Below are 13,770 nucleotides of genomic sequence, written 5' to 3'. Positions count from 1 at the left end.
TTTATTATGTAAAAACAGACTTATTTTATATATTTGTTGCCTTTCTACAAGTTACTTAAACATTTTAATAAAAACTACATATTTTATATCAAAAAGCATTTGTGCTTTACCTTGCTCTTTAAAATATCTTAAATACCTATCCCATCACTTTTGAATGCTAGAATGCACATCCTTTCCACAGTGCGGCGTGCATCCGCAAGGGATTACGTCACTTGCCGCCACGTCTCCATCGACACGGAGGCTGACCCTTGGGCATCAGCTGTTTTTACGGACGAAGGATGACTGGGAGCCATAGGGGCAGCAGCGGTGTCGAGGGGAACCAAATGCCGCATGCACTGGCGGCAATCAGCTGTGGAGCTTTGGGGCACTCGGAAAGCTGCCCAATTCGAGGAGCTTCGGAGAGAGCCGGCGATGAGCTTTGGCTCCGAACGGAAAATAGGAGGCGACATCGAAAAGCAAGCGGCGCACCAGAGACTTTTCGTTGTTCGCCGCGCTTCGTCATCCTGCTTTTCCGCTTTTCCGAATCGAAAATGCGTGCCAAACTGCATGAAAAGGAAAACTTGGTCAGTTGAGGTCTCAGTTCGGGTCGGGTTTGCAATTCAACAGCACTGCGGAAGCGGAGAAAACTCGTCACCAGAGCGGACGGGCCAAACAATAAGCCAGCGTAGTAATATCGACTTCACACCGCCCTCGATATATATAATATATATATATATGATATTCGCAAGAAAACGGTATCGGGTTGAAATCCAAAAGTGCCAACCCATTGAGGGGCTAATCTAATGTGTTGGAAAATGATTGAAAATCGCGTGGAAATTGCAATATGCGAATTGAAATGTGTATTTGTGTTTTGAATTCTTAACGCTCAATCCAAGTGTTTCCATTTTTTGCAGTGAGTGAGTGAGCGAGTGAGTTATGTAAAGCTCTGGTGTTGGGTTCTTTTCGGTCTTCGCGTTGGGTGCGGGATAGTAACCCATACCAAACCGCCCACAACAACAAAAACAACAACAACAACAATTGTTGCAACTGCACCACCAGCAACAACAAGAACAACCACAGCGAGCGTGTGAATCGACAATAAGTGTTGCAAGATTGAGTGGCTTCAAAAAAGTGGTCATTAAAAATTAAAGCAAGAGAATTAGGATGCAAAGAATTGGGATTTCTAAACCAGGATTGTGCTGGTGGCGAAAATTAAGTATACGCATCGTTGGACTACTGCTAACTTATGCATGAACCTGAAAACCGAACAATTTTAGTGCATTTTGGCGTGCTAAGCGATAATAAGTTTATGATGCACTGAAAAATATTTAAAACCGTCTGAAGGCCAAGGAATAAGAACCAAATATTAGATTTAATTACGATTTTCAAATAACTAAATTCATTTTAAAAATCTTTAATTTGAGCTCCATATTAAAATTCTTAACTTTAGTTGGTTTTATAATACAATTTATTTGAGAAAAATATTTTAAAGAAAATTTAAGTTTTAAATATAAAATATATAAGTAAAACGGCTCAAAAGCATTTATTCGAGATATTAAGTATACGCACCAGAGCCCACAGCTTGCAGCATAGAGAATTTGTAATTGCATAAAATAAAGTAAATACTCAAAAAACTTTTGTTTTAGATCATATAAATGTATGTTACAAATTTTAAAATGTATATAATATGTTTTTTGAGTATGAATATATTTTAGTTTTTTCAAATCCTTAATCATAGAAAGGGTTACCTACTATTAGTGCATTACAAGACAATTATTTAAATTTGGAAAACTTTGTCAGACACGCAGACCCGAGTTTAACTTAAGGAAAGCCCGTCGCAAAGCCACATAATTTTATATAAAGCCCCAAGTTATCGCAGCTTACCCCGCGTGGGTAAATCAATCAAAAACCATTTGCAGTCGCTTCAATCCCCGGCAATCAGCCCATTGAGCAAGCTTTGTGTATCATAACACAATCAGTTTGGGTATCGGCATCAATTACCAATTATAACTTGACAATAAAATCGCCAAATGTCCGCATAAAGAGCCCAAAAACACACACACACTCAGCCGCCAATCAATTCGCTTTTAGCGGTCTCCGACTATTTTTAGTTGCACTTGCTTTCCTTTTTTCTGGTTTTTGTGTCTTTTTTTAAGTTTATTTTACTTTGCACAATATTAGTGTCAAGGTGCAGCCAGTGCATAGAGACAGAGATGGAAATAGACTCCGAGACAGAGACGGCGACAGTCGAGCCAAAAGAGCAAGTCAAGAAAGCGCAAAAGGAACCAAGAAAAGGGGCGAGAAAAGGGGAACCCCTTTCCTTGGCGGCGGCGACGACATCGCGAGAAAGCATCACACGAAAAGGTGGCTATCAAAAAATAATAACAAATACAACCACACGCAGGGGGGAGGTGGGGAGGTTAGGGGCGATGGCGGTGCATTTGGGGGTGGCAAGTGGGCGAAAAAGGGGGGAAGCTCCTCACGACTTGTCACATCGAACAGAAAGAAATTGAATTTATGTCTTGGGTGGGTTGCCTTCAATGACAATAAGGCTGCTATAACCGCAGGTCTCTCTATATATGCCAACGCTAAGAGCACTGGTAACGGTAAAGCTATAGCCAACAGCCAACAGCTAATGCCAACGTAAGGTAGGTTTGAAGGTAAATCGCGTTAGCAACAACAACTAGGATACGCAGGGCTCAGCTTTCAGGCGGCGACCCACATTACTTAAATTACGAACTACACGCAAAGTCGCCGAAAGCCCACACACAACTGGGAAAAGTCACACACGCTGGTTAGTCATTCCCTCAGTCAGTCAGTCAGCCAGTCAGTCAGTCAGTCCGTTCGTAAGTCAGTCAGTTCGTCACTACGTCCGTCATTCAGCCAGTCAGTCAATCATTAGCCAAAACGAGCCTTATGCGTCAGCCAGTATGTGACCTACACTCTAAGGATAATTTGGTATTTTCGAAATAAGCCAAGCTTTAAGTGTTCCTTTCTTTAAGTTTAGATCCTTTTCAGGGAAAGGTGACAAAGTTAAATTTATTTATAGCGAAATACTTTAGAAAATCAAACAAGAAAAATACAATAGTGACTGAACGCTTTTAAAAGTTAAAATAGCATTGAACTTTAATAACAAAAAATTACAGTATATAAATCAACAATTTAAACACAGTTTTCATTACCATTTACTTTGAATAAATTTATTTAAAATTATATCTAGAAAACAGGAAAGAAATTCTTTGAAAAAACTGGCCGATTTTGAAACTATCTTTTTTGAATAGTGCAATGTCCTCGTCCTTGCCACATGCGTGCTCCTGTGTGGAGCCACCGCCACAAAAGAAGAAAAGTGGAAGCGGAATGAAGGGGAGGGATGGCGGGACCGGGCGACATGTTGCATATTTCGGGGCGTGTTGGCTGCTAGACAAAAATGTCGTTTTCGGCGAAATTCCCGGCATTCCAATGCTGTGTTAAGGACAGACATTGAAACAAAGGCATTTGTCTGACCGCCACCCTCGCAGTAATGAGATGAAAAACACAGAAATATACTCAGCATTTCGGCATTTGTGTAGCGACGAGCGGTTGAATTTGTTTTTAACAAAAAACACAATTAAATTACACAATTTGGCTTGTTAAATGCCGAACCATCGCCCAGACACATGGTATATTTTCTAGGTTTTGCTTTGGTCCGCTGCTTCGCATTTTTGCATTTCTCTTTGCACTGCTTCGGTTTATTTTTAACATCTTTCCTCGGAGCGTGCGAACAAATTTTCCCCTTTTATTACATTGTCTGCCGCAGATGATGCGAAATAAATGGATGATAAGGCCAAGACAGAGGTTATTTATGATCTCTTCGTTACATGCAAATGGGCTACCTTTTTCCTTATGGCCATTTCGATAGTAAAATTTCAAAAACTGCATCGTAAACGCTACTATATATATTCGAATTGGCAAACATTTTGCCGCAATTACTTATAGGTGCAATGCCAATTGAGTCCACTTCCAAACGGGTTATTTTCTTGTATATCATATTATTTAAGCGCACTATTTTCACGCAAATACGCCTGGCACTAATATAGTGTATAAATAAATAAAAATAGTTCATTGAGGCAGAAGACAAACACGATTTTTACAGCCTGTGCTGTTTATTCGCATTCACATTCAAGGGGTATGTAAAATATATGTCAGTATAGGAAGTGCTAGAAATTATTTATTAATGAATCGCTGGGAAACAGGCAAGTGTACAAATATAGGGTGTATGGACTGTTTAAGGTGGCTGAGTTGAATCCAAATGAATAATAGAATAATGATTTTGGTATGAGGAGCTCGGGAAAAATATTTTCTAGACGTAGTGTTGAAAAAGGTAAGACAGCCTATATTGAATAACTATTTAGTATTTTTTGAATATAAGCTTCTAAAGTTAGTTCTTTCTTTTTGTTAAGCTATACTTTGAGTTTGATATCCTTAATTAAAATACAGTGCCAGCATATATATATTTTTTTAAGCCAACACTTTGTTCAATTAGCTTAGCTCTCTTTTTAACATTAAACAGTTTAAGCTTATTTCAGATCTCAAGTTTTATTTTTATTGTAAAACTTGTTATTGCTATTCTTATTTTTTTCAAGCAATGGTTTTACAATTTGGTTCTACTTGGTCAATTTATTTTTTTTTACGCCAATGCTTCACCAATAAGCCAAATCCAAAGTTGAAATCAGATCTACGAGCTTTCTGCCGTTCTGCTCAGACTTTAGCTTACTTTAAAAACTTCAGCTACGCTCGACCTCTTCAACTCTACCAGATCCCATTATAAATTTTCCCCCAAGACGCTGACTGTCGCTCCCACCGACTTTTTATCTGGGCCCCGCCGACTCTACATCACTTTCCATAAGTTTCCACCTCAAGGCAAGTGTTCCTTGCAGCTTTTGCCGCTAACTGCTTGGCAAATTGCTGCCACTTACATAAGCTGCTCGACCATCAGTTACTCAAAGGAAATACAAAAGTTGTTTGGCCAAAAAGTGGCGCCAAATGAGCAGCAGCAGAGTGAAGGTACAAACGGAAAATCGGAAAACTTTAGCATACATTGCAGGGCAGTTAGGACGTCAAAGTAAACAAAACAATCGTAAAAGACGAATGTGGGAACAAAACACACAAAGGAGGAAACGTAAAAAACAGGCAGAGAGAGAGAGAGAAATAAAGCAAATCACATGGCCAAGCATAAAGCGTCAAAAGTTGGCCAGAATAAGGCGAAATAAAATAAAAAGTGTAATAAAACCGGGGGTGTGAGGCCAGAAGCTTTGTTTTTGTTGTTCGAGGGGCGGTTTCAAAGGACCTAACGCCCCAACACTAGTGCAAAATCAAAAGAAAAACGGCGAAAGCGTAAAAAAGAGAAATATACATTTCAAAGTGTCGTACCTTGTCGGCTATACGCGAGTGTGTGAGTGCGAAGCCCGGTGTACGTGTGTGTGTGTGTGTCGTTCGTCAGGCGATGTGATGCGTGTCCTTGCAACTTTCAGTTCGCCTTCTCGCGCTCACTCACCTTTTCTCGCTCACTCACCTTTTCTCGCTCACTCGCACAGGCCACAGCCAGCGGCAATTGCACATAAGTTGCAACAAGCAAAGTAACAACTACAACAACAGCAAAAACAACGTAACAAAATAGGTAAAACAGTATAAACAACACAACATTGTAAGCGGGCTGAAAGGCGTTGCCAGATTGTTGGCCAACAGCAGTAGCAACAACAACACTAGCAACAGCTACAGCAGTGCTCTACAACAACGACAACCACAACAATTGCCCAAAGGGCCAAATGAACGTTGTCGGCTAGTCCGTCTGTCGCCCGCTTGGTGGCGCTAGCTAGCTGACTGAGCAGCAACAACAACAGTGCGTGCTGCCGCTGGAAATCCTGTCGCTAATTAGGTAAGTCACTGCCATTCGGCCGCAAGGAGTGTGTCCTTTGTGGTCAGGAGACGATGGGCATATTATTTCATTTCGGGGACGACCTCTAATTATGGCAATTTTCGTCAGCCGCGAGTGCAGTAAATGTTACATATACGCCACGTGGCCACTAGCTTATTTTAATTCGTAAACGTATTTTATTTTGACCTTTCTTTGCCAGTTATTTAAATGGTATAAATAATTGTTTATATAAAATACATCACGCTTTATCGATGGATATGGCTTCCAGTTCATAGTGATCTTTAATTTTTATTGGTTACTTAATTGAAGTGTTTGTTATCTGAGATTCATATTACAAAAAATACCTTTCTATTATCCCTGATCGCAGCATTTCGTTTTATTAACTAACTTTTTTGAGATAATTTTACTGTATAACGATGCTAAACAGCTATTAAAATGTTTCGTAATCATTCTTAATTTTTTCTTCTTTATCTTTTTCGGGAAACGAAAGAGAAGAGAAATTTTCCTTTTCAATCATTTATCGCATATTCCCCCCGATAGTCAATCAACGTACGAAGCACAACGAAAAAGCTGTTGAGCCGATTTTTCCTCATTTCGGAAAAACCGCTTTGCGCCAAATTGAATTTCCTGACAGAAGTGCCAGGAGAGAACTGGGGGTTATATAATCATGCACGCAGGTGAAATGACGTTGCGGTGTTTGGTTTTCATTTCGTGTTGAATAGAATCATCCATTGCATTATGTCTGGATGATAAATTGCATTCAATGATTGTAAATTTTCATCAATAAAAGCACACTGTTTCCTGGGAACCTAGCCAATTGCATTATTTGCCTTGTTTCAATTGTATTTTTCCTTAAATTCTTGTTAATTGGGGCCTGAAATTTCAGGAAATACTATTTTTTGCTTAAACGAATTGGTAGCTCGAGTTATTATACTGAGAATCCAACTGAGATGGATTTTGGACTGCAAAATTATAATATTTTCAGTTAATAGGAATCATATAAAAAAATGTATCCAATTTTCGGACTTGTTTGTTTTGTATGACAAATGTTTCATGCACATTTCGAGGAACTATATTCCACAAAATATGCCAGGACTCTGATGGTTAAATTGACCCACATAAAGGCACAGGTAACTGAAAGCCAAGAACATTAAACATGGAGCCCGGGGAAAAACGGAGGCAATGTTCGGGCCAAATAGAAAATCCACAGCAAAGAGAAGGAAGGCCAGCAGGCATATAAGAGGATATTCTGGGGCAACTGGCTTCTCTTTTTCTGGGATCAAGCGGACAATTGAATGGCCCGAAGGCACCACCAGCTGGCTTTGCTCCACAAGGCTGGCTCTGTTTTGCTGCCCCTCGGTGTATCCTTTCTGCTTTCGCGTTGGCGCATCCTTTTGTTGTCATAACTGGACGAGCATCACGTCCAAAGCTGGCAACTTGGCTAATTTAATTTTGCTACTGAATTTACTTTGAGTTAATCAAAAAAGAACATACCAGAGGGTCTATGAGCCAATAGATTTCGTAGATGTACCAACAATTTTGGATTTATTTTAGATTTGGATTTAGAATAAATGCATCCTTTTATTCTTTATGTCATCCTTTGCTTAAGAAAGTTTTTTTATTTTTATTTTTAAATTTAAACATAAATAAAAGTCAATTTTAAAATAATTTATTTTTTTTTAATAATTTTTCACTATTGAAACAAGCTTACATCGTATTTCTTTTCAATCACAATTGGGCAACACTGAGTACTAGCCGTAAAACGGCTGGGCTCAGGAAAAACGGCTCATCCTGTTGGCAGGACTATCTGACAACTTATTGGCCCTGCTGTGGCTACTGCATGTGTTATCCTTTTTATGTTTGGACAGCAGCAGCGGCAGGGCCAGGAAAACTGCACTTGTGCAACAACTATCTGCGCCCTGCCCCCCGTTTCCGCCCTTTGTGTGCACTCAATTTAGCCATTTCTTGCAATTCGGCGCTTTCTTGTGGGACTGGAAGCTGCTGCGGTGAATCCCCTCCTCTTTGGTACCGCAGCCAGAACAAATTTAATCTATTCTGAAAGTTTTCCATGTGCGCCGAGGGAGCTGCAAGTGCTCGTGGGCTGCGGGCTTTTCGGGTCTTTCGTCTTGCCCAAGAACAGGCTGCCAGAAAATGTGACAGCAACTAATTAAGTCAGTCGGGAAATTGCACTCGACGTTTCCCGAGGTGAAAGATGCGAAAGTGTCGGGTGAATTGGTGTGGGAAAATCAAGAGATTCGTACCCGGAATGTGGTTCCTTTCACCATTTTGGCGTGGCAGGACTTCAGTGATTTGATGCACAGAAAGCAGAATGAAATTAGGGTCGGTCTGATTTCATTTGGATGCAATTACCTACGGAAGCCCTATAGAAAATCAAAGGAACTGACTACGATAATTGGTAATTTCAAAATTAGCATAGCTTACCGCTCAGCTGAAAAACTTTTGACAGTCATCTATTTAAGCCATAACTAGATTAGTTATAATATACATGTATAGTAAGGATAACAACTATTGTAGATCTATAGAACCTGAATGCTTTACATAATTTTCCCCCGGCTCACCTTTTCAACCAATTGATTATCGGCTGAAAACAATTCCGTCTATGTTCTATCGCATTCACATGCAACCCCGTGGCTTAGTGTCAAATTATCAGCTACTTATTATTATTACAGTCATTAGACCCGCCTTTGCGTCCGCCCGACGGCCTTCGGTGGCCCAATCAATGTCAGCCGTTGTCATTGCTAGCATTTTATTTGCCCTCTTGTTGGCCGGTTTTCTGCGCGCTTATGTAAACCATGAACAGCAGACAAAAGCCTGCCAAATAGCGCAAAATGTGCGCCAATTTAGTTGTCGTTTAATTTGATGGCACAGCCGATTTGGCAGGCAGTGGAGGATTAGGCCGGAGCAATGCTGGCCACGTCATGAATGACTGCCCATCGAATGCTCAAATGCTCGAATGCCAAGCGGAAAAAGTGCTGAGAAAAGCGGTAGCTCAAAAAACTGAAAAGGAAAAAAAAAATACACAAAAAGGAAAGCTTCGCATCGAAGGCTGAGCGTCGGCAGAACCAAAAATAAAAGTGACCAGCAATAAAATGCTAAAAGGAACATACGAGTACATGCATATCGGAGCAGAAGGCCAGGAGCCCAAAAATAAAGTCTACAGGCAAACCACCATATGTTGAACCCTCGCCTTAGATCTGGTTTCACAACGATTTTTCTATCATGAAGGCTGGCTTCGATCATTATTAGATTCAAAGGTACAGAAAACGCTTTGAAACCTTATATTCTGATCTGTAATTTAAAAACATAATATTCACTAATATTTAGAATTAATGTTTAAAGTCGCAGAACAGAGTACGAAAGGAAGACATATAAATAGAAGGACTGAGATGGACACTAGCATTCTGAATGTCCGCAAATAATGCAGACCATTACATTAATGACTGCGGCAAAAAGTCGAAAAAGCGCCAAAAAGTCCACTCGGCAGACAAGAACAGGGAAAACAATGAATGGTGGCCAGGGAAAAGCCAGAAAATCGAAACATTATGAGGTCATTTTAATTATTTATGTGTGCGTGTGGCCAGCCTAGAAGTTCGAATGGACTTAGCCAAGGTTACGTACGGAAAAGGACCTCGCCAGACGGGAGATTTCATTTCATTTTATTTGCACCAGCATATGTTTGCCCAACTCTTTAAGCCCCTTACGAGCGTGAAGGAGAATCCATAACTCATGCTATGACCCAGATATCACAGCATATTGAGTGGGTTTATTTGGCCAAAAGTATAACTGCGATATGACGCTCTTTTCTAAACTGTGCGTGCTTGGAAACTTTTATTTCTGCGATGCCAAATTCGGATTTATGGTCTGTCTTCAGTTCAGCAATTCTAATTTGAACATAGATTTATGAGCTGCTATGTGGGAGTCTCTTCAATTGGCACTCGTTCAGTTGGCAAGAAATCGAGGCAGCTAAGCAACCCATAAGCAAATTAAGCGCGATTCCAATGTTTCCTTTTCCTGCGATCGATCCTGGTGGCAACCAGCGTGGAAAATTGCGTATACGTCATGTCTTCGCCTTGCAGTTTAACGACTTGAAAAGTGCCATAGAAAATGTCTCAATTCGCCATCAAAAATATATTTGCATGCCTGTATTCAAAAGCAATTTCCTCACTTTATCTAGAAGTTATTTTAATGCGGACAAAATCCATTTCACGTACCAGCCGAGATGCCACCAACTTTTTGGCCATGCACAACATCGACATCCTTAACATCCCCTATTTTTTTCTTTTTTTTTTCCATCCGCTGTACTTTTGCATACATTAGCCGATTCTGTCTGCCTTTCAGCCACATTATTTTGTTTTGTTGGCCATAAAACGAGTATGTGCGAACTGTGTTTATGTCCATAAAGCCTTGGTAATAAATTTTGCTTCATTAGCTTCGAAAACAGCATAACAACTTGATCAAAACAATGTTTAATAACAGGCTAAAATATTTTAAAAATACGTTGCGATAATATTTATATGGTATTTTATCAAAAGAACAAAGAATTAATGAGCATTTGCAAACTTATTTGGTTGTAATATGTAAGTAAAGAAGTAATCAAAATAAGTTATTATACATTTAGAAGGCTTAAACTTGTTGAAACATATTTTTGCCTTTGTGATATTGTTTTCTTGGAATAGAATTAATTTGCATATACTAGTAAACCCCAAGAAAAAGTATTTTAGCATAGGAACACAAAACTGTTGCGTATTTGCATACTTATGTAAACATTTGTTATAATTTCAAACTAAGTTCTTATACATTTATAAGGCTAAAACTTGTTGAAACATTTTTCTTCCTACGTGATATTGTTTTCTTGGAATACAATTAACCTAAAACCTCGATTCGGTAAAGTTTCTGATGCGAAAGCAACGCAAATTTCAGCTCACATCCGTTGCTAAAGTAATAATTGTGTAATTCGGGTCTAGTTTCCTGATCCATTTGCTTTGGTGCCAAAAGTAAGAAAAATTAGCCAAATTAACCCAAATATTAAGTTAACCTAGTTCGGGGCGCGTGCAAACTTAACATCATTAATACTAATCTGCTGGGAAAAGCCCAAAGAACCGTGTCAAAGTCTGCAAACTGAAAAGAAATTGCTACATTTTTGTTTTGTTGATTATGTAACATAATTGACGACAATATTTCCCCACAGACCAGCAAGAAAATGCTAATGAAAACTAAGAAAAGCACGAGCCATTCGAAGGCAAACATGGCCCAACAATGGCTGACTCATAGCGAGTCTGTATTAGCATGGCGGAAATGCCAGGACATCCGGTGCGGCGCGGTGGCCAAGCCTACGAACGCACCACCACCACCCACTACCCAAAGGATTTGGGTACAGAGAAAAGAAATCTTTTAAAATTGAAATTAAAGAGAATACTTGGTCAAGTGTAGCCAGTGGTGTGGTCAACTTATATTGAAAACTAGACCTTTTGAATATTTGAATAATTTGAATTTGAATAATTGAATATTTGAATGTACTGCAATTGTGTTTATAAGCTACATAAGCTATTCTTGAACCAGGAAATAATATATATAAAGCACTTTATTTTTGAATGTGTAAATATTTATTTATGTATTCTTTATAAAGTATTTCTTTTGTATTCTCTCAGTGTGCTCAGAATTTTTGCTGGAAATGCCATTCGCTTTCCTTTGCGGCTGGTCGCCTATTACCCGTGAGGTTGCGACGAGAACTCGATGTTGGCCCTCCCAGTTTCTTTGGGCCACAAGTGCCGACTGAAGTGGCGAGTGCAAGTGAATAATGGCCGTGTCTCGACTGCAGTCAAGTCGGGCATATGGCTCACAAGCAATCAGTGTCAGTGCCACGGGCAGGATCGAGAACGAGTATCGAGAGCCAGAAAGAGAACTAAAAACAGAGCCGGAGCTCAAACGAATCCAAGCTTATTTGCAGGTAGCATAGATAGCATAGGGCATAAACCAAATCAGGAACGCTCGGACGTGGTGGTGGTAACTTGGTGTGGAGTGCATTGGATTGGCCCTCATCTCCTCCTGCCGCCGCCGCCGCTTTCAGTTAGCTCAATGTCCAGCTCAGTGGAGCGCTTGGTCAAACAGAAATTGATTTGTTGTTTCTGCCGTTGTTGCATATATATGTATATATATATATATATATATTTGCTCGATATTTTTTGCGTTCTTGCTAGAACCAAAATGAAAACGATACTGGGCTTTGGACTCGATGGTTGGCGGATATAGAACTGTCACTATGAGTTTTTCAGCACGGCCGAGTGCAGTCTCAAAGCTTCAAATAGGCAAAACATGCAAATCTAGGATAGATATTTCTGCTGACCCGGGACAGCTTTATATTCGTTTTGACATTCATAGAAAAATATTAATTCTCTGAACATTTTCAAGCAAATGAACTGCTCTTGATATAGTGGCATTATAAAGAATGATTCACTTTCTGCTCATAAGTACTATTTACATTTAAATAGATAATAAATAGCTCTGAATTAAGTTAAAAAAAAACTTATAAACACAATATTTCTTATAGTAAAGACGTTAAAATAAATCATATTTTATTCCAAGACTCGTAGTATGATATTCGTGTCTTCAGCAGTTTCATGAATTTGGAATTGGAATATCAATCATATATTAAGTGCAACTACTTTAGTAAAAACACATTCGAAACTTTACCTAAAAGAGGAAGTTTCAAAATGTAATAAGTTTAATTAATGTTGCAAAAAACATATTTTAACTTATCGGGCTCGGAGTCCTTTGCCCTTCGGTCCTGACACCGAAAATCTAAAACCGAAAAAGAAATGGTGGTGAGGGGCGATGCAAAACTTTCACATTTCGCGCTCAGCGTAAATTATGCAAAACTTTCACCCTTGGCCGTCACATAACAAGGCAGGCAGGTATCACATGTCACGGCTTAAATGAGTTACCCTTTCCAATCCTCGTGCGATTTTTATGTCGTCGCAAAGGAAATTCGCGTTGGAAAACAAGTTTCGAGTGCACGGGCAAATATGCGGGCAATGATGGGAAAAAAAGAGCTGAAAAACTGAGCGAAGGAAGTTGCATTTTACAGCCACTTTGGCAGGCGACACGTTGACAAGTTGAATGGCGGCGTTTATTGAAATATGACTTGAACCGTATTGACTTCAATGTAATAAATGTGCCTTTAATCTTTGCACCTGGATGCGGGCTATACATATGTCATCAAAAAACCCAAACTCAAGAGAAGCCAGCAAATGTCTGGAGCAGGCGGAAAGTCAAACTCATTGAACATTCAGGGCGGTAAAGGTGGAAATGGGGACATCGTGTCATCTGCAGGGCGTTGAAATCCAAGCCATGCTTTCAATACAACAATTTTCGTTTACATTCCCCTCAACGTAAGGTAAAGTATGTATCACAACGAGCATGTGTGTGTGTTGGATTATTATGCAGGACTTCGCCAGCAGGAAGCTCAAATATGCTCTCTGTACGAAGGATCCTAACTCGGGGTAATCATACTGCCCCCCAACCATTTTCCTCGCCACATGCTGTGCAACAATTTTTGCTGCGTTCGAGGAAAATGCTGTATGGTAATAAGTTAGTGCCATACATATGTGTTCGTATGTGAGTTGGGAATATTTTAAAGATTTTCCGACTTCATTCTTATTCCCACTTTGATGTGGCAAAGTAAAAATCCACGTACTACTTTTCAACTTATATTTCCTCTTTAGAAAATCAAGAACTATTTGAAGAAGATAACGTACACTTCAAATGCAAAGAATCAGAAAAATAATCAGATATACTATATTTTTTTTTAGAAAAAGAAATTTACTGTGTTTTTGGTAGCTTGCATATCATATAATATA

General features: G+C 39.4%; 1 protein-coding gene across 24 annotated transcripts in view; it reads left to right on the top strand.

Moving 5' to 3' along the window:
• The first annotated feature begins 487 nt into the window (after positions 1 to 487).
• LOC6605835 (glutamate-gated chloride channel) overlaps positions 488 to 13,770 on the top strand; it is a 50,075-nt gene continuing 36,792 nt past the window's right edge. For 13 of the 24 annotated variants that reach the window (XM_032717467.1, XM_032717468.1, XM_032717476.1 and 10 more), the window contains exons 1-2: positions 579 to 734; positions 5,553 to 5,893. The gene's annotated coding sequence lies outside the window, so the exon portion shown is untranslated. The other 11 variants (XM_032717474.1, XM_032717473.1, XM_032717472.1 and 8 more) reach the window with 7 other exon arrangements.

The sequence above is a fragment of the Drosophila sechellia genome, chromosome 3L (genome assembly GCF_004382195.2).
Source record: "Drosophila sechellia strain sech25 chromosome 3L, ASM438219v1, whole genome shotgun sequence".
Taxonomy (NCBI): Eukaryota; Metazoa; Arthropoda; class Insecta; order Diptera; family Drosophilidae; genus Drosophila; species Drosophila sechellia.
The sequence above is the reverse complement of the archived record's forward strand: the minus strand, read 5'-3'. Positions and strand labels throughout refer to the sequence as shown.